The sequence below is a fragment of the Prionailurus bengalensis genome, chromosome C2 (genome assembly GCF_016509475.1).
Source record: "Prionailurus bengalensis isolate Pbe53 chromosome C2, Fcat_Pben_1.1_paternal_pri, whole genome shotgun sequence".
Taxonomy (NCBI): Eukaryota; Metazoa; Chordata; class Mammalia; order Carnivora; family Felidae; genus Prionailurus; species Prionailurus bengalensis.
In genome coordinates, this window is record NC_057350.1 from 4237472 (window position 1) to 4258967 (window position 21496).

Consider the following 21496-nt stretch of genomic DNA (forward strand, 5'->3'; position numbering starts at 1 on the left):
AAGCAAGGCCTTCCTGGGGCGGGCCGGCCCCGACCTTCAAGTGGCCTCCCCGCTGTCCTCACGGGGCCTCTCTGCACTGTCAGCCCAGGGGGTCCCCCCTCCCCTTGGAAGGAAGCTTCTGGGGGCCTGCCAGAGTCAGGGCATCGAAACCAGGGGCCAACTTGCCTTGACCTTGTTCATTAAAACAGAAGCCAATGCCACCGTTCCCAGGGGCTGAGGAGGCGGTGGCCATTCTGTCTGTCCCCACCGAGGACCCTGACTGTGCTTCAGGGACCAGGCGCAGCGGTGGGAGCCCGGACCTGGGCTTCTCACACACAGAGAAGAGTGCGGTCAAAGGCATGAGGTGTTGGTTTTGGGGAGACCCGGGGCTGATGCCTGTGTAGCCCACAGTGCCCGGCATGTGAAAAATGTGGGCGGGATTGTGGGGTCCCCCTGTCTTTACAAAGGGCAGGTCCATCCCTAAGCATCGCTGGCTTGTTAAGGCTGCTTTTGCAGGCTTTAGCAAATAAAAACACAGGATAAGAAAGAACGCAAGCTGCCCGGTTACATTTGAATTTCAGAGAAACAATGAATCATTTTGTAGTGTATGTTCCAAATATTGCATAAGACAGTATCCAAAAGTTATCAATAATACAGCTTCTGAATTTGTATTAAAACTTAAAATTCTCGGGGTGCCTGGGCAGCTCGGTTGGGTAAGCATCTGACTCTTGATTTCAGCTCAGGTCGTGATCTCACGGTTTTGGGAATCGAGCCCCACGTCAGGCTCTGCACTGACAGTGTGGAGCCTGCTCGGGACTCTCTTTCCCTCTCTCTGCCCCTCTCCCCTGCTCTCTCTCTCTCTTTCAAAGTAAATAAACATTTTTAAAAAACCCTTAAAATTCTCATTTTTACTAACATTTTATTCGAAATTTGTATTATAAAAATTATTCGTGATTTTAAGCATTGCATGGGACTTATAAAGATTTACAAGTAACTTATGAATATTTATAATGTATAACTTATGCTTTATTAGGTATGAATGCATATGCTAAAAATAGTTTCTTATCTGAAATTCACATTTACTTGGTGCCTTGTATTTAGTCCGGCAACCTTACTTATGGAATGTCTTCCTAGTAAAGCTTGGTAATTTGGAAAGTAGAAAACTTTGTTTCCCAACGCTCCAGAATTTGGATTTCTCCCAAGTGGGTTTATTCGGCAGGCTTTGCCGCAATCCACACATACCATGACTCTGTTGGCGAAGAGGTCACGTTACCTGTGGTACAAAGAATACATTCATTGCTATTTGCAAAAGTGGACAGAGAACGAGATCAGGATTCTCTTCAAAATGTTGGGTCCCTTAGTCGCTTGTTTCTGTCTTTGGTCCCCAGAGGGGAGGCCTTTGGGGGCGCCGTCAGGGTGATGGGGTCTGAGGAGACACGGCCCCAGGGCGCTGAGGCTGGCGCCCCGCGGTGAGCGCTGGGCCAGGGACACCGGGGCTGCGCCCGGCCACGTGGCCGATGGGCTGAGAGAGGCCGGGAGGGGGTCAGGAGGGGGCGGACCGCGTGACGGGGGCGGCGGGGTTCCGCGGATTCTGGGTGTGGACAGTGAAGGACAACACGGGCCCACAGGGAGCACTCAGCTCCCGTCGGCCACTGGTCGAGGGCATCTCCTTCCTGCGCTGTGGGAACTGGGGCCTCCTCCTTCCTGTTAGCACGAATCAGCTCGTGAGGTTAACTCAGGACGCAGCCTGGCGGTCCCTCCCAGAGGCGCGAGGGCTCCCGTGTTCCTCCGTCTTGCCCCCTCTGGGCCTGTGTCCCCACAGCAGCCAGCAGACCCTGAGGGAACCGGACTCTCACCCCGAGGCCTGAAGCCCCCGCAGGCCCTTCATGGGCCTCTTTGGCCCACAAAGTCCTCCCCCTCCAGCCCGTCTCCGGCCCCACCGCTGGTCACCGTCCCAGACCCTCCATCCCAGCCCCTGGGGGTCCGGCAGCCTGGCTCGTACGTCATACATCCGTCCCCTCCGCCTGGTGCATCCGGCCCACACCCCCGCCCCCCTTCCTCCCCGAGGGGCAGGGCCACTTTCTCCCCACCCCACGCCTTGGACCCTCTGGGAGGATGTGCCTGGTCACCTGATGGCACTTTCCCGCGGGTCCGCATTGAAGGGAGCAGCGAGGGCATCTCCCCAGACATCTGTCCCCCAAAGCACCAAAGAATCCCCCAGATGGGGGCCCCTCCCAATGGGAGGCAAGTCTTGCTCTTTCTGGCATGTGCCAGGCGGACGGATTATTACACGGCGGGGGCTTGGGGTGGGGGGCAGGGATGGAAAGGAGCGTGTGGTGACCCAGGGCAGGTGCTGGGGCAGGAGCTAGAGCAAGGGACTTCGATGCACTTTGCTTTGAGGAGGCGTTTGGATAATGAACTTTCACATTCATTGAGAAGCGGGAGGGAAGGATGGTGTGTGTGTGTGTGTGTGTGTGCACGTGTGGAACCCTGACCCTCCAGAACTCTAAGCACAAACCGGATTTATCTGGGATAGACCTTACATCCCGCGTGGTGTCCCGTCTACACTGGACGTGGAGTGCAGGCAGGACTTTCCACCCCTGTACGTGCCTGGTGCCGGGGGGACTCGGAGGTGGCCACACGGCTCCCGGCCGCGGGCGCACACACACCTTCTCCGGCTGTTGCAACAACAAACTAGCCTCAGTGCCGCTGCGGGGGCTTTGCGCGTGTAATTAAGGTCCCAGATCAGTGGACCCTAACGTGGGGCGTTGAGTCAGGCACGCCTGACGCGATCACATGAGCCCTCGGGGTCCCGGTCTAGAGGTCGGAAGACGCGAAGTCAGAGGTTTGAAGTGGGGAAGGGGAGGGCCTGGGTGGCTCAGTCGGCTGGGCCTCCCGATCTTGGTTTCGGCTCGAGTACATGATCTCACGGTTCGTGAGTTCGAGCCTGGAGTCGGGCTCCAAGCTGATATTATGGAGCCTGCCTGGGATTTTCTCTCCCTTTCTCTCTCTGCTCCTCCTCTGCTCAATCTCTCTCTCTCTCTCTCAAAATAAATAAATAAAAACTTAAAAAAAAAATAATTTGGGTCCCTGGGTGGCTCAGTCGGCTAAGTGTCGGACTCTTGATTTCGGCCCAGGTCATGATCTCACGGTTCGTGGGCTTGAGCCCCGCGTCGGGCTCTGTGCCGACAGCTCGGAGCCTGGAGCCTGCTTCTTGTTCTGTGTCTCCCTCTCTCTGCCCCTCCCCCGCTCAGGCTCTCTCTCTCTCTCTCTCTCTCTCTCAAAAATAAACATTAAAGAAAATTTTTGTATAAAAATTGGTGGAAAGGAAGTGTGAGAAGGATCAACACGAGGGGCAAGTCCCCACCGCCGGCACTGAGGATGGGGACACTAGGGGTCACGGGCTGTGGGTGGCCGCCGGGGGCTGAGAGCGGCCCTCAGCACTGCCAGCAGGGACACGGGGACCTCAGGCCTGCACCCCCAGGGTGTGGGTGAGCTCGGAAGATTTTCCTCCAGAGCCTGCAGACAACAGCCCAGCCGGGCTAACACCCAACCGCACCCCACGGGGCCGGGCAGAGCCCCCGCACCGGGCGGCATGACCAGAAGGTGCTGTCCTGGGTGCCGGTCTGTGCCGAAGGTCTCCGATCTCGGCGTCCTTTGGGAGCAAACCGAGCAGTTGCTGAAAAGTCCGACACAAACGTGTTCCAGGCCTCGTTCGCCTCGTGATAATAAAGAACGACACCTATTTATTTCATTTAATTTTGATTGGTATTTATTCATTCTTAAGTAAGCTCCAAGCCCGACGTGGGGCTCGAACTCACAACCCTGAGATCAAGAGTCACTCGCTCCCCCCACAGCCTGCCGGGCCTCCCGAGAATAATACCTACTCGGCAAGCACCTACTCAGCACCCGATTCTAGACCTGCGCTGCCTCTAACCTTCCAGCATCCCGGGAGTTTCGTGTGGTTCTGGTTTGCTTGCCAGGAACCTCAGCGAGGGATGTGTCTGGCTCCAGACTTTCCAGCCGGCTCAGAGGACCCGTTAAAACCCAGGGATCCAGCCTCCGGAGCCCCAACTGCTTCGCCCACACCCCGCTGCCTCCGGGGCTGCCTGATTATTTTCCAACGCATTGCTGCTTTCTCCGGAGAAGCTATGAAGGTGGCCAATCCGCACAGAAGGTGCTGAATGTCTTAGTCGTGGTGGAAATTCAGGTCAGAACCGCAAAGAGACGTCGCCCCTCACCCATCAGGATGGCTGCAAGGCCGGCGGGACGGGGCACGTGGTCCCGGACGCTGCTCGGGGGACGGAAAACGGCGTCATCGCTCTGGAAAGCCACAGGACGGTTCTGGGAACAAGTTAATACCACAACAGACCCACCCCCGGGTGCCCGCCCGAGAGAGAGGACCCGCGAGGCCCACACAACCCCTGCGTGCACGCCCACAGCGGCCGTATTCATCACAGGCAAGAAGGGCAAACCTCCTGAATGTCCGGCACCTGGGAAATGGATAGACGCCGTGTGGTCTGTCCGCACAACGGAGTGTCACTCGGCCAGGAAAAGGAGTTGAGCGTCGACGCGCGCCACGCGGCTGAACTTTGCGAAGATTGCGCGCAGTGGAAGAAGCAATCCTAGGACACCTTGGCCTTGGACTCTGAGCCTGCGGGGCCAGGAGGGAACAGACGTCTGTTGCACGAGCCTGCAGCCCGTGCCGCCTTGTTACGGCTGCCGTGGCGAATGCCTGCTCTCGGGTCACGTCGAGGCAGAGCGAAGCGAAAGCTACTCCTGCAAACCCTCGATGCTGATTTATTTAAGTTACTTTCAGGGACCGCTCTTGTATCATTCGGAAAGCAAGCCAAATCCGCAAAGGCAACGCAACCTAAATTTCGAGGACCATTCGCGTGAAGAGCCTTCCTCGTCCTGAAGGATTACGCTCGGCCGAAACCGCCATCGCTGCGACGTGAACGCGGCGGTTTTGCGGGCCTGGCGGAGGTTTCCACGTACCAGTGACTCAGTTTCCCTCCCTCCCCGCGCTCTCATTCACGTGCAAGCCTCCCTGTGGCCTCGTGGGAATCGGACGCGTGAAAAGTTTGGCTTGTTCTTTTCGATGCAGCCCACAGCTGTGAGAGCAGCGGCTCCTTCCGGGGCCGTGTTTTGTGGGAGCCGCGGGGGAGGTCTCCTGCCGTCCCAGAACCAGTGAAGGGAGCAGCCATTCGTCCAGCGAGCGTGGAGGGATGGGCCGCCCGTCCCGTCAGCCTCTTGCAGAGACCAGGTGGCTTTTGGGGTCTTGGAGACTTCGCTCTTGGGGCCCTGCCAACGGGGAAGGGCTCCCCAGAGGGGCGCAGGCCTCCTTTCCAGACGTAGGTGGAGCCTGGTCTCCCGCCCTGGGCCTTGAAGGCCGACCTCAGGGTCCTTATTTGTGTGCACGTAGGGGGAAGGGGGCCTTTAGGCTACACCCAGTTACCTTTCTGGGCTTCTGAGTCTCCGCCAGTCCAGCCGGTGGGAGCAGAGGCTTGTGGGGCCCCCTTCCAGGTCCAAACTGGAGCGTCTGCCCTCAGAGCCAGGACCGTGAGAGCAGGGCGTGGGAAGTCCAAGCCGCAAGGAGGAAAGGCGCGAGCCGGCGGGGCGGGGGGAGGGCCAGAGGCAAGAGAGCTGGCTGCGGGAACAGGTGCTCTCAGACGTCACCTGCATCTATCATTTGGGGCGCCGGAGGTCAGTCCCAGCTGGGTCCCGTGGGCTAAGATCAAGGGGTCGGTGGGGCAGGTCCTCCCAGAGGCTCCAGGGGTTGGGAGGTCATCATCCCCCGGGGGGGGGGGTGTCATTCTGCCCACCACCCGAGAGCAAAGAAGGTACCCGCTCGGAGGAACCTCGACGAATGTGTTGAATGAAAGTAGAAGCCATCGGATGAGGCCAGGTCTGGGCTCCGCTGTCCGCAGGAGCTGCCTGTGCTTCCGGAACGGGGGGGGGGGGGGGGTGCCGGGCGGGGGCAGCAGGGACCTCAGTGGTAGGAGGGGACGGCGTCACCCGCCCGCTGCGTTGCCTGGAGGTTGGCAGGCAGGTGGAAGGCGCCCGAAACAACCCCTGTGCCGCCGGCCCCGCTGCCTTGGTCCTGTCGCACGGGGTGGGGGCGAGACGGGGCGCGGGCTTCCCCTGGAGCCCCACCTCGCACGTCCTGGGGTGCTGAGCCGGCCCAGCCCCCCCTGCTGGGGTGCACTCAGGAGCCGGAGAAAAAGGACTTGGGAGGACCAAGAAGGTGGCCTTGAGGGACAAATGAGTGCCGAGTGTGAATGATTAGCAATCGGGTCCCTGAAGAGAAGTCGGGGCTTCTGCTTCCCCTCCCCCGCTCAGGGCTGAACCTTGCACCCCACCGGAAGGTCAGCCTCCACTGCAGGTGTCCCGGTCCCCCTGGCAACCAGGAAGCATCACCCAAACAGCAGGTTGCGGCTGGTAGGGAAGGGGGAGGTGAGGAAGGCTCCAGGAGCAAAGTTGTCATTTCTCCCACCGTGGTGTGAAGGTGTCAGGCCAGGGCTCAGAGCCAGATTCTGCCCAGAATGACCAGGTTCAGAGAGCAGGCCTCCTAGCTTTGCCTGTCAGCAGGCTGGCCGCGGTCAGGGTCGTGGCGAGGCCGCCGTTGGCTGCAAATAGAATTCCTCTCAGAGGCCAAAGCAATCGTTTCAATCGTCTCAGACAGTGTGGAAGGAGGGCACGGAGTTGGTGAGATTTTCTTGGCTTTCCTCACAGTGGCAAGATGGCTGCAGGGGCTCCAGGCATCGCATCCTCCCAGGACAGCATCCAGTGCAGGAACGAGGAGCTGGTGGCAAAGGGGCTTGTCCAGAAGCCCTCTGCAACTTCGCCTTCCGCTGGCCAGCTGGTCACAAAGCCTCTGCTGAACATTCAAGCACTTTAAAGACACAGGAACAGGGTCGAGGGCTTCCTGAAGCTTCCAGTCTCTGCTGCAAACATCCTGTGTCTCCCTCCCCCACAGCAGGCACGGACTCACATGCATGGGCACATACAGGCTCACACTCACGTGTGCACACACTCACATATTCTCTCTCTCTCACACACACGTGTTGTCTCCCCACCCCCTCCCTTCCTTACTTCCTCCTCCTCCCCCTCCTCTTCCCCCTTACCCTCATCGCCCCCGTCACTTGGTACCCCTAACCCTCTCACTACTCCCCCCCCATCTCTCAGGCACCAGCTGCAGCCTGGCACCTGCCCCCAGCCCAGGAACCGGCTCAGCATAGGAGACAGAATGATCTGTCTGCTCGGACGGGGATGGTCACCGTGGGCAGAAAGGGGAGGGGGCAGGGAAAAAAATTGACGTTGGCTGAAAAAACAATGAGAAAATATAGAAAAGTATAAACCAGGCACGAAAAGCCCCCTCCACACCCAGAACCCAGAGATGAGGACGGTTAACAGTTTAGTGTATTTGTGTCCAGCTTTTTTCTCTAGAGTCTAGTTCAGTTTGTGACCTGCTGGGAAGTCAGAAGGGTCACCGATCTGTCACCGGTTCCCCGCAGAAGACCTGCTCCTCAGCCCCAGGCGGGAGGGGTGCAGGGCCTTGGGAAGCTGGGGCTGGCGCCCTCCCTGGGGAAGGTCCCGGAGGGGACGCCGGAGTGGCCAGAGGGCTTCTGGCGGTGGAAGTGGTCAGGTGCAAGGTTTGCATCTGTCCACGGTGACCCTGACTGCCCTGTGACTGCGGGAAGCCGCTGGGGCCGGGAGGGGACACGGCACCCTATGGGGTGGCCTTGGAAAGGTGTGCGCGGACAGAGCCAGAGCGGGGGGGCTGGGCTCCCTCCCTCCCTGGGGCCGTGGTGTCTCCCTCCCCACCCCAGACCGGTCCCAGCCCCAGGCGCTGCTCGAGCCCAGGAACCCAGGGGTCAGAGCAGGACCCAGAAGCAGCTGCCAGCATAGCCCGATCTCTGATCTCTGTGGGCCAGGTCCTCATCAGGCCCCCGAGGCCCCACATGAGGGTTAATTATTCACGTGGCCCTGGGACCCATAGCTGCCAAAGTCCACTCCCCCCCCCCCCCACCCTGCGCCCAAGCCCACGGAAGCTGCCCTTTGAGACTCCAGTGCCAAAGACGAGGGAGGCATCACGAAATATTTCCTATGAGATAGACGTTGGTGGGAAAAGGTTAGAAACTACAGAAAAGGGTAAATAAGAACACGAAAATGAACTTGCAAGGGCGCTGACGGGGGGTAAGCGCTATGAACATTTCACGTGTTTCCGGCCAGGGTTCCCACTAGGAAATCCAAAGCGTCTCTCAATATTTGAAACGTGTTTCATGCGGGGAACTGGCCGCCTGATGGCAAAGGAGCAGTGTGGTACCAGGTAACATTTAGGACGTCCAGTTATACGTGGTCCTAGGTAAGTAACATTCACCTTCTTATGTGAACATCCCCCTCGATGCTTGTTATCTGGAACTCAGGTTCAAGTTTCACAGGGCATCCTTTCCGCCCCAGAAATCTGGCAACCCTGGGTGGGGGGAGCGAAGCCTAGAGATCAGCATCCCCAGCGCTGTCCCCCTGCCTCTGGCTCGAGAGACTGAGGGATGGATGCTGCCAGGGACCAGGGCCAAGGTTCCCGTCCGCGTCCCCTCCACCCCACCCCCCAATCTAGAACAGGAGCCCCGTTCGTGACGGCTGGAGCCCGGCTTGCCCTCCAGCTCCCGCCCTTGTCTGGGTCCAGTAAGGCCAGGAGCCGGAGAGATGAGTCGTGTGTTCCCGGCTCGGCCCCTGGGATTCGAAGGGAATGTGGCCCCGAGGACAGACGCAGCGTGCACCTGCTCAGCGGACAGCCCGGTCCCCACACGATGCGCCTTCTGCGTTCTCTGATCATGTAACCTTCAGCAGTTGTGTAGCGTTCCGGGGTGTGATGTTCTAGAAGGTACTTGACCATTCTTAAATTGTGTGCTTAGAAACTGGGACTTCCCACCGAAACTGACGGGCAGAGGGCCCCAGAGAAGCTTCAGGACCCTCTCCTGGGAGGCATTTTCGTGGTTTTGAGGTCGAGTTCCACCCTAAGTAAGATAGCGTTCCCAGTTCACCAGGCTCTGGGGCCAGGAGTGGGGGCTGGGGGGTCCACACATGGGCCTCTCGACTCATTGGATGCCCTGGGCGATGTCAGGAGGCTGTCAAAGGCACGTTTGGGTCACACTTGTGAACATTCTTATTTAAAGACCAGGGCTTGAGCTTGGAGTCGCGAGCACAGCACACCCACACAAGCTTCTATACACACGTGACTTCATACAGCCCAGCCAGCTCTCCCGAGGGCCGGGTCGGGGTGACGGTGCGTTTGTAAGACTTTTGTGCCCGTGTAGGTTTGAATGTCAACCAAAGCACAATCACGAGGTGGTTCTTCCTTCTTTTGTTTTTTTAAGCTCATTTCTTCATTTATTTTGAAAGCGAGCTGGGGGAGGGGCAGAGAGAGAGAGAGGAGAGAGAGAGAGAGAGAGAGGATCCCAAGCAGGCTCCACACTCAGGGCAGAGCCCAGTGTGGGGCTTGATCTCACGGACTTGGAGATCCTGACCTGAGCAGATATCAAGTCGGACGCTCGACCGACCGAGCCACCCAGGCGCCCCCGTGAAGAATGTGTGGTTCTTCCTCAGCCCGCTAAGCACGCGCGCACGCGTGCACGTGTGTGCACACGTAGGGCACGCCCACGCACGCACCCACGTGGGGCGTGCCCTCCGTGGGTCCCGGCAGGCTGTCTGCAGGTCACGTGGCTCCACGTCCGGGCTCAGTCGGGCTGTGAGGAGGACAGCCCCGTGTGCGGAACCGCCCTGCCTCGCCCGGGCTCCGTGGGGTTTGGTGAGACGCCGGCCCCTCTGAGCCCCGTGCCTTCCTCTGACAACGGGGCCGACAAATGCCTACCTTGCAGGCCTTCTGGGACGATAGTGAAGTACGGTGTGAGGGGTCTCGGGCACACGGCAGGTACGCAGCGAGTGGGCATTTTACGTTACCACGGGCCGCGTGGGCGCTCGTTCGGTACAGCTGGGCAGGAGGCTCCTGTCCTGGAAGGCTGGGGGCCGGCAGATGGCTCGGGGACACGGGCCCGGGGTCCTCTGCGGCCTCAGGGAGGGGTGTCTTCAGCTTTGCCGAGCCCCCGGGGACACTGGTGAGCAGCGGGGGCTGCAGGGGCGCCTGTGGGGAGGGGGCGGGCAAGAGGCCGGAGCTGACAGACCGAGGTGACGAGCTGTGGTCCTGGGTAGTGACGGGCAGGATGGGGAGGGACGCCAAGGCACGGGGGGGAGGGGAGGGAGGACGCAGGTGGTGGAGAGGGAGGACCCGGGGCAGTCCTCGGCCCCAGTGAGAGCCGCGGGGTGGGGTGCTGGTAGTTTTAGCCACACTGGGTACGATGCGCAAATACCCACACTGTGCAGGCTGCCGGGATATGGGCTCAGAACAAAGTCGGGGTGCAAGGGGGCTCGGGGCCCCCACCACGGGGCCCGCCTGGCGTTCAGGTGCTACCTGGAAATGCGGGAATCCGCCCTCCCGACTCTGGGAGACAGGGAGGGACGGGCCAGGCCAGGCGGCTCCCTGCCCACCCTCCCCTGACCCCCTGAGGGGCCCTCTTCCCCGCAGACGCCCCGGGGATCCCGCCCTCCGTACCCACCCCTGTGTCCTCCTCCTTTTTCCCAGCCCCTCCCCTTGCTTGGCGTCCCTGGGGTCCCTCAACGCCCGCACGTGGGCCCAGGCTCTGCTTGGGACAAGCAGGCATGTGCAGCTGCTTCCGGCCGGCCTGCAGGGTCCTCACAGGAGGGACCCCGGTGCCCTTGAGGCCCCTGCAAGGACAGGGCCCCGCGACGGCCGCGAGGAGGGAGCCGAAAACAGAAGAAAGACCAGAGACAAATCGGCCGGCGGCAACGGTCTCCGTGTGGCTGGATCCGCAGTGGCCCCGCGGAGCCCAGCTTCGAGCTGGCGGATGTCACCGTGTCTGACGTGGCTCAGCGTCCAGTGGCCGGGACCTTGGCCGGTTCAAGGCCGTTCTGGAACAGAAGGCGCTCAACGCAGAGCCGCGAGGTCTGAATTATCCGAGCGCGGGAGGGACGGCCGGCCCACCTGGCCTCGTTCGCACATGGTTTCTCCAGGTACCAATTTCTGGGGTCCTGGCTTCGAGACCTCAGACAGGACGACAGCTCAGAAAGCCGGGGACCTGGCAGGCGGCTTTGTGGACGGAAACAGCTGTTTCCACAGCGCGCGCCCCGAGGTTAGAGTCAGGAACTCCCCGCCTTTAACCTAGACCCCCCCCCCCAGAAGGTCGCCGACCGAGGGGTGTGCCGTGCCCGGGGAGGCCCATCGGCGGAGATCGCATTCCCCGGTCAGTGACCTGCCGCCTCACCTAGAACATGACCCACACGGGGAGACGGCTGGATCGAGTTTCGACCCGAATCGCTCCCGAGACAAATCACACGAAGGCGTGAGCTCTCCTTCGTTGAACATTCTTACGGCCTCAGCTCTGGCAGGCGTGACTTTGTGCCCTGTTCGTGGTCACAGGCCGTGTTCCGTCTGCCAGGCGTGTTTTATTGGCACGAAAGCACAAAAACGAACCAGGGAGCTCCCTCCCTGCCGCCAGCTCCCCCTCTCTCCCCCCTTCCTTCCCTGCCCTCCTCTCCTCTAGCAAACGGGCCATGCGGTGGCTTATGTGTCCCCAAGGATATGTTGGGATCCTGACTCTCCCATGTCAGAACGTGACTCTGTTTAAAGACAGGGCGTTCACAGGGGCGCCTGGGTGGCTCAGTCGGTTAAGCATCCGACTCTTGGTTTCGGCTCAGGTCATGATTTCACGGGGCTCGTGGGTTCGAGGCCCGCATGGGGCTCTGCGCTGACAGCTCGGGGCCTGCTTGGGATCCTGTCTCTCCCTCTCTCTCTGCCCCTCCCCCTTCTCAAAATAAATAAATAAACTTAAAAACCAAAAAAGTGTTTTGCTTGCTAAGAACTTGCCTTGCCAAGTAAAGAACCGCTTTGTAGATCAAATTTGTTTTTATCTCTATTGTCGCGGACCCGCTTTGCTCCGAGACGACACGGAAATGCTAGGCGCTCGAAAAACACAGCATCGCGTTAGCCCCGCTCCCAGGACATGGATGCAACCAGAGTCTGGCCCGACCTTGCTTTTGGAGCCGCGGCGTGAGTTCCAGCACCCACACTTCGGTTTGAAAGGTTCCCCTCGGCCCACGAGAGGCCGCGTGGGGGACAGCGGACGACACAGTGGCTTCCCTTGTCAACGCGCTGAAGCCTGCTGTGGAACGCAGGGCAATATTGATTCTGGCTGCAGGGTGGGACTATTTTTAGCCCTTGGCCTGGCCGGCAGGAGGCCCCGGGCGGGGGGTGGGGGTGGCAGTCTCCCCGGAGGGCGGGGGTTGGGGGGGCAGGGCCTCCCGCTGGAAACCCTCCAGTGAGGAAAGAGCACCCACACCGCATTTGGCACCTTCCTTTGCAGCTTGAGTTCCCTGTGAGTGTTCCCTTCTGTGGACTGAGTCATCTCCCTAAATGCGCTTGGGAAACACCCAGAAGGCTGTTGAAATGGGAAGTGAACACAGTGGTTTGGGCCCTGCCCCGCTCTGATCCTTCAGGGCACATGGCCCCAACCTGGGGAAAGATGGTTCTGGCCCCCCGAGGGGGCCTCTGGCCGGGGGTGGGGGGCCGAAGGACGCACACTGGAGTCCTGGCTTTGCCACCTGTCCCTACACTCGGAGATGAGGCCACAGCTCTGTCAAGGGGTCTCGAGAAGCGGACACCCGTGCTTAGCCCATGAGTGGGTGATGTGATGGTGGTCACAGCCTCCTGGCAGGCAGCAGAGCCGCGGGGAGGGGCCGGCCCTGTCCCCAGGCCCGGGGCTCAGCATCCTTCCCCTGTGGGACCAGCCCTCTCCCAGTGGGCGCGGACCCACCAGTGGCCTGCCTTGCTTCCTCGCCTGCAGGGCTGGAGGGGACTGGAGGCAGTGCCTGAAAGCAGAGAGGAGGGGGCCTCTTCAAAGAAACCTAAATGCCCAGGGGGATGACCACTTCCTGGTGGGCCCAAACTCCCCCAAGGTCACAGACTATCTCACTGAGGGGCTCCACATCACCCACTTGAGGTCTGTCAAAGCCTGTCACTTGCAAAACGGTTTGGAGAACGAATCCGCTTGGCTAAATGGTCTGCAGGACTTCTCAGGGCCTTGGCTGTGCTCACCCGCTCAGGGACCCCATGAGCAGGGGCCCGGGAGCTGAACTTCCCAGGGATATCTGACTTTGGCTGTTTTTAAAAGTCTGGTTTATCGAGACAAACTCACGTACAGGAAGACTGCTTCTCTTCCGTGTCCCGTTCTATGAGTTTCGACTGACGCATGTCTCGAATTTGAGACACAGAACATAGCTGTGACCCCCAAAGCACGCCAGCCCCCGTTGCTGTCAGTCTCCTCCTCCCGCCCCAGCCTCCGGCCACCACCGACTGCTTCCCGGTCTCTGCCGTTCTGCCTTTTCCAGAAAGACATCTCAACAGGGTCATGGGCATGTAGCCTTTTGCCCCTGGCGTCCTTCAGCCCATGCGTTAAGCTCCCTCCGTGTTGGCGTGTGTATCTGCGGCTTGTTCCTTCCTCCCGCCGAATAGCGTCGGTCGTTGGCATCACCCTAACCTGTTTATTCCACGACCAGCTGATGGATGTTGTGGGTTGTGTCCAGTTTGGGGCGATTAGGAGTCGAGCTGCCATAAACACCGGTATACAAGTTTGGGTGCAAACATCAGTGTGCATTTCTTGGGTCAACCGCCAAGCTGTTTTCCGAAGCGTTTTCACCTGCGTTTTCTCTAACGATGAGCGACCGGGCATCTTTTCACCGTCTTCTTTGCTGACCGTTCATCTTTTCCTGAAATACCGTTTTTTTTTGTTTGTTTGTTTTGGGTTTTGTTTTTTGTTTTTGTTCGTTTCTTTTTGCTGGCCTGTCCCTCGGGAAATGCTATCCTCTCCCAGTCCCTTCATTTTAAAGATGAAGAGGAGGGGCGCCTGGGTGGCTCAGTTGGTTGAGCGTCTGACTTCGGCTCAGGTCATGATCTCATATCATAGTCTGTGGGTTCGAGCCCCACGTTGGGCTCTGTGCTGACAGCTCAGCCTGGAGCCTGCTTCTGCCTCTGATTCTGTGTCTCCGTCTCTCTCCACCCCTAAGCCACTCGCATTCTGTCTCTGTCTCTCAAAAATAAATAAACATTAAAAAAAAAAATTTAAAGATGAAGAGGAGAGTCGGGACCGGCGAGGGCATGTGACGTGCTGGAAGTCGCTCAGTGGTGGCACAGCTGGGAGAAGACCTCACTCTCGACGCTGGCAGGAGGCTCTGTTCCTCGAACAGAGATGAAGAACGAACCCCACAGCGACTGAGTGGGATTGCTTGTTCCCCTCCACTCAAAATGTGAAGTCCCCCCCCTTATAAGGAAACAAATGAGCTCTATGGCCCTTGATCTGGGACTTCAGGTTAAACATGATAGATTGAACATATACATTGATTCCTGATCCTTTTTTTTTTTTAAATGTTTATTTATTTTTGAGACAGAGAGAGACAGAGCATGAATGGGGGAGAGGCAGACACAGAATGGGAAGCAGGCTCCAGGCTCTGAGCCATCAGCCCAGAGCCTGACGCGGGGCTCGAACTCACGAACCGTGAGATCGTGACCTGAGCTGAAGTCGGATGCTCAACCAACTGAGCCACCCAGGCGCCCCTGATTCCTGATCCTTTGAAAGAAATCCTCTAACACACCAGCGCTGGAGAAGTCAGAAAAGTCAACTCACCAGAGCAAAAGGAAGACGGGGCAACGGGCAAGGGTCGTCCGTGAAAGTTCCTAGAGTCGGGACTACCGGCCAGTGGCCTCCCCAAATCCTTTTCCCTTCGTCCTTGCGGACAGAATCCCGGGGGCGGGGGCGGTAGTGTTCCCAATTAGCTTGTTTCCCCACACTCCTTGTACCTAAGGATGTCCCCGTGAGCCCTGCAACTGGAGTCTGCTGGAGACCATGGGAAAATCCTGTTCCTGACACTGGGGCCACTCCTTCTTCCTTCTTCCTTCCCTCCTCCCTCCCTCCTTCCTTCCTCCCTTCCTTCCTTCCCCTCCTCCTCCCCCTTCTTTCTTTTCTTTTCTTTTTTCTTTTCTTCTCTTCTCTCATTTCTTTTCTCTTTCTTTCTTTCTCTCGTTCCCTTTCCTCCCTTTCTTTCTTCCTTTTCTCTCTCTCTCCCTTTCCCTCTCTCTCCTCTCTCTCTCTGTTTCTTTCTTTCTTTGCTTCTTTCTCTCCTCTCTTGCTCTTGACTTGGAAGGTGGACGTGAAGCTGGGGTGAAGGGGCTATCGTGTGACCGTGAAAGCACACGGAGGAGGGGAGTCACCCGAGGAGCATGGTAAAGCGGAAAGGCAGAAGGAACTCGGGACAGCGCTAACATCGTGGGTCTGCTGTAATAGCCACGGACGCCTTATTTTGGTAAGAAGATTAGAATGTTGTTTGGTTGAGCCATTGGGTGGGGTTCTATTACATGCAGCCACATGCACTTGTATTTGGTGATGTACAAACACATTGGTGTAGCACAGCAATGGAAACTGAAGCAAAACTTCTTACCAAAAGCAACTTGCATTGCAGAACTCCAGAATGGCTAAGGAATTAGAGGTGCCAGGGTCTTTGAAAGTGGACATAAGGAGTTGGCTGACTACTATAGAATTGAAGCCCTGAAAGTACGCTATAAGAAACATTTAGACCCCGGAGGTGCCTGGGTGGCTCAGTCGGTTAAAACCAACTTCACCTCAGGTCATGATCTCGAGGTCTGTGGGTTCCAGCCCCGCATCGGGCTCTGTGCTGACAGCTCGGAGCCTGGAGCCTGCTTCGGATTCTGTGTCTCCCTCTCTTTCTGCCCCTCCCCGACTCTGCTCTGTCTCTCCTGCTCTCTCTCTGTCTGTCAAAAATAAATAAAAACATTAAAAAAAAACATTTTTTTTCAACATTTTTTATTTATTTTGGGACAGAGAGAGACAGAGCATGAACGGGGGAGGGGCAGAGAGAGAGGGAGACACAGAATCGGAAACAGGCTCCAGGCTCTGAGCATCAGCCCAGAGCCTGACGCGGGGCTCGAAATCACAGACCGCGAGATCGTGACCTGGCTGAAGTCGGACGCTTAACCGACTGCGCCACCCAGGCGCCCCTAAAAAAAAAACATTTAGACCCTAAGACTTCCTCCCTTACCACAGAACCAGACAAATGCCCAATACCACTAAAGAGAACACAGGATATTTACACTACAGGGAATTTCAACCAGACAGGCTCCAGACCTGGTGACTCAAGAAAGAGCAGAAGAGAGGAGCGATTTAAGAACATTTCCCAAAACTGTAGGGCATGAGTTTCCTGATTGAAAGAGCTACCTAAACAATAAATGAGAAAAAAAAACCCACATCATTTTGACAGTTCAAAATGCTGGGGATTTAGAAAGGAGGAGAGCTGGGCACAAGCCAAGAGATCAGCCAGTCCTCCCATCTGGGAGGGCAGAGATCTCCAGAAGGGATATCTCCATGGGAAAAACAAAAGCAACAAAACAAAACAAAACAAAACAAAACAAAAATGAATGATTACCTGGTGTGTGTGACTTCTTTGAGAGGAGCTCTTCTGCTTTATAAAATAATTTTGGGGAATAATCAGCAAGTGGTGTGTAAAAAATGAAGTACATGAGAATAAATGAAGCAATAATGAAGTCCAGGAAAACCAAAAAGTTGCACAAGAAAGAAAAGATCATCTTAGTGTCCTGAGTGGCCGCATGGCAACAACATTTATGGAGTCATAGTAATGTCAACACTAATTGTTGATTTGGCCAAAGATTGTGATGTAAGTAAATTAGGAAGACCATGGGTAGGGCAAAAGAGGTTGAGAGTGTGTGTGGGTGGTGGTAAAATTGAATTAAATCTGAAAAACCAAGAAATCATAGGCTAATCATGTTAAAAAACGCAGAGGTAAAGATTGAAAAAAAAAAAACTGCTAGGGGTGCCTGGGTGGCTCAGTCGGTTGAGCATCTGACTTCGGCTCGGGTCATGATCTCTCGGTTCGTGGGTTTGAGCCCCGCGTCAGGCTCTGTGCTGACAGCTTGGAGCCGGGAGCCTGCTTCCGATTCGGAGTCTCCCTCTCTCTCTGTCCCTCCCCTGTTCACTCTCCATCTCTCTGTTTCTCAATAATAAATAAATGTTAAAAAAAAAATTAAAAAAACAAAAAAGAAAGAACCACACAGATAACCAGTGTGCTCATTGCTAAAAAGTTTCCTTTTTTTTTTCTTTTTTTTTTGGTAAGATGTGCTTTTTAACGTACAACCGTATCACCTGGCTGTACCACCTGCCTCTCTTAGCTCCGAACTGTTTTGTCTGCTTTCAAAATCCACTCCGTCCTCAACGGGTGGGGGTCAATGTGCTAGAGACCGAGAAGGGGCCACAAGGGGACTTCCCAGCTGCCTGACCACTGTTGGGCAGGTCACTTGTCCTTTTGAAACCTTGGCACCCTCAGCTGGAGGGTGGGGGTGACAGTGCTTTCCCCGTTGGGTGGCCGTGGGGATTAAAGGGTCACAAGCGAAATGCTCATGCACGGTACACAGTGCTTAATTATTCTATATTAAATGTAGCTTCCCAGTGAGCGGCGGCTCCCCGAGGTGCCCCCGTGAGCTCTGCGACGTGCGTTCGGGGTCAGTTCGTGAGTCGCCGGGCACACCTGCGATGACTCACCTCCCGCAGGGGCTATCCTGCGGTCAGGCAGCTCCTCCCCGGGCCTGTGACAACGCTGATCCCTGGCGTAGCGAGGACAAACAGGTTGACACTGTGGGCCAGGCTCTGCTGGGTCTTTCCGGGAAGGGCCCGCTGCCCCTGGGGCCTCCGAGAAGCTGGGCAGTGGGCACACTGGGGGCCTGACCTCCCCTCCTCCCACGCCCGGACGCTGGGGTGCTCTCAGTTCTTTTGGGTCTATGCCCAGATGGGATTGCTGATCATATGGCAATTCTGGGTTCAATTTTTTTTAGGTTTATTTTGAGAGAGAAAGAGAGAGCATGAGCAGGGGAGGGGCAGAGAGAGAGAGGGGGAGAGAGAACCCCAAGCAGGCTCCACACTGTCAGTGCTGAGCCCGACGCGGGGCTCGAACTCACAAAGACTGAGATCATGACCTGAGCCGAAATGAAGAGTCGGACGCTTAGCTTAACCGACCGAGCCACCCAGGCGCCCTTAGGTTTAATTTTTAAAGGAGTTGTGAACGTTATCTTTTAAAGCAGGGATTTAAGACTGAGCGTGGAAAGGGAGACGCTTAGGGCAGGATGGAAAAGGGGTCTGCGTCTTGTCAACCCTGCAGAAGTCGGAGTTCTGGCTTTGATCTCGGCCAAGCAAGTTCACCTTCGTGAGCCTTGATCTCCTCATCTGCAAAGCGAGAGCAGTTCCAACCCCCCTGGTGTCGTGTGGGGTTCTGAGAACCCCTAGCTTAACTGGAAGAGTGCCAAAGCCCAGTGGCTCAGGGCAGGGGTCAAAAGGCCATACCCCTGCACCTGGTTTTGTGCCGAAGAGAGTCAGGAATGGTTTTCACCGTTTTGAGGACTGTAGGAAAATACAGAAGAGGCAGCAGAGGCCATGCGTGGCCTGCACAGCCTAAGCCATTTACCCCCTGGCCCTTTAAAGGAACAAGCCTGAGATGCCCCTTTAAGAGAATGTGGTCTCTCAAGTCAAGGCTCAAGGTCAGCCTCTGGCTGGGTAACGAGCCTCAAGACCTTGAGGAAGTTACTCCGTCCACCTGTGCCTCAGTCTCCTCATCTGTAAAGCAGGGATGATGACTCCCGGGCTCTTTGTCCCCCTCCACCGAGTCTCTGCTCGACCCAGCCTCACTTAGCCCCTTCTAGCACATTCTGTACGCATGTGTCCTGTTTTCTGTGCGGCCCATCTTCCTCGCTAGGAAGTAAGGGTCGCAGGGGCAGGGATTTTTGTAACCTCCGCTCCCTGGTGCGTCCCCAGTGCACAGAGCAGCACTTGGCGGAGAGCAGGCCCTCAGTAAATATTTGCTGAGCGAATTCTGACTCCGCAGGGGTGGGGGGGGGGCGGTTGAGAGGACGAAATGAGTTCATACGCAGCACGCAGTGAGACAGTGCTGGGCGGGTGAGCGCCCGGTGCAGAGTCAGTGCCGATGACCCCCGGGCACATCGGGGGTGCCTTCCCTGGGCCCCGCCTCTGCCCAGCACAGCGCAGCGGAGGAAACAGTCGGAGGCACGGTAGAAAAGGCCGGCGTGCCTCCCGGGGGCTGACACATGGGGTGTGGTGGCAGCCGGCTGTGGACCAGCCCGGTGAGCCAAGGCAAACACGGTCAGCTTCCTGGGGACCTGCCCGACTAGTCCCCACGCCTTCTGGAGCATCACCCAGGGGCCGGCCAGAGGTGGGGAAGCGACAGCTCCTGCTGCTGCAGGGGGTTCTGGGAGCTGGGGGCCCCCTCGGCCGCGGCCCGTGTCTGCTGAGTTGACGGGGCACAGCTCCCCCGCGACGGACGCCCCGGGGTGATGACGGGCCCCGTCTAATAGACGCAGGCACAGACGCTCCCACTCAGGCTCACTGCTACCACGTGACTTGCCAGAACTTGACCCCAAGACGGTCCGCCATCTGTCAGGGCTTCTGTGACACAGGGGACGAATGTGCCGAAGGTGTGCATGGGGAGGGGGCATGAGAATCACGGGCATTCCGGAGAAATAGGGAAGACAGGACGTCTTTCCTGACATGGCCTTCTCTTCTGACCGAGGTGGTGGCTGGGCGGGCCGGGGGGGCTGATTCTGCTCTGTTATCTGCAGCTAAAAGCCCAGAAAAAGAGGTGCTGTGGCCTGTGGGAGGTTCCCCGACTCTGTCGCTAGAGACGGTTCCCAGGACAGACGGCTTTAGATGTCACTGAGTCAACCTCGCGAAAGTGCTGATCTGCTGTTTGTTGCAAGGCCCCAGTTCATCGTGGTTCTCTCCGGGGCAGGCCCGGCTCCCAGCACTGAGGCGGCCGGAGCAGGGAGGGAGGTGGGTGGAGGGGCAGAGATACATGGCTTTCTTGATGGATCAGGAAACTGAGGTCACGGAACAAGCGTCTCCCTCAACAGGAAACGCGAGATGAGCGGCAAGCCCGAAGGGCAAGGGTGATTCTGAGCGAGCGATCCGCGAAGACAGGCTAACAGAATAGCCTCCGGGCTGCAGGGCAGCAAAGGAGGGCCAGAGAGGTCCACGATCCGGGGCAGGGAAGCTTTCTGGCACCTTCTCCACTGGCTCAGGGCCACGGTGAGGTTGCTGGGAAGAGGAACCAGAAAAGGGACGGCTTCCAAGTGCCGAGAGCCCTGCCGCATTTAGACGGTGCGAACGTCCGCGGCCTCGGACTTGCCCCTCGGTCATCTGGTGCAGCAAAGCAAAATGGGATTTGGGTCTCGGGCGCGGAAGAGGCTTCTAAACACACAAGAATGAGCCGCCAGCAGAGAGAGGGGCCGGCCGGCGGGGGTCCTCGTCCGCCCCAGGCCGCACGGCCTCACCCGTGGATGCGTTTCTGGCCACGCTGTCCACGGAGGATGCGGCAAACTTGGAAAGAAGGAGAGAGAACCTGCTTTGAGAAGTGAGTGTCTCTCCTGGCGCCTGGGTGGCTCAGTCGGTTGAGCATCTGACTCCGGCTCAGGTCATGATCCCACAGGTTTGTGAGTTCGAACCCCGCGTTGGGCTCTGTGCTGTCATCACAGAGCCCGCTCCGGATCCTTTGTTCCCCCCACCTCAGCCCCTCCCCCTTTCACACTCTCTCTCTCTTTCAAACATAAAATAAACATTAACAAAAAGAAGAAGCTGGTGTTTCTCGAGGGCTAAGGCTAGAACCCAGCGTTCACTCTGTCCTGCAGATGCACTGCCTCAGTGGGCCTTCCCCAAGTCCCCGCAGCTGCGAGCTTCCCCAGTCCGATGTAGAGAAGAAGCTTGTTCATGCAGGCGGTTGGAGGCAGAGAGGGGACCCCAAGTTCACTCTGTCTGAAGCCAAAGTCGCTACACGTGCTGTTGGGGGAAGTTGAAATATAGGTGGTTTCTAATTTGCTTTTGGATTGTGAGCCCCTCACAGCGGGGGCTCGTCCTGAGCTCTGCCCTCAGCCTTCGCAAGTCTCAGAGCCTCTTTATTTGCTGGGAGGTTCAGGGGACATTGATGGCGGGCGTGTCATAGCTATTAACGGTTGCCATGGTAGCGGCTGACCCCAGCTCAGGGAGCTGGTCAGCGAGAGGCACCCGGGCCCCCCTCAGAAGACGGGTGCAGTTTGGGGAAGGTGAGCTAATATGGAAGTGACCGGAAGGCTCAGGTATGACCGGATGTGCTATGCGGACACTCCCTTTGCAGGAGCCCAAGGCCAGAGCCAGGCTTTGCACAGGCAGTGGTGACCGGAAGACAGGCTGTGGGGGATTTTGGTGAAAGAGAAGGAAGAGAGTGCCCTCCACCACCCGTGCCTGCTGAGTCTGAGCCATCTGGGGAGATGGGGATTCCTCAGCTCTCAGCCCCGTGCGACCAGACACGCCGGGACAGACGG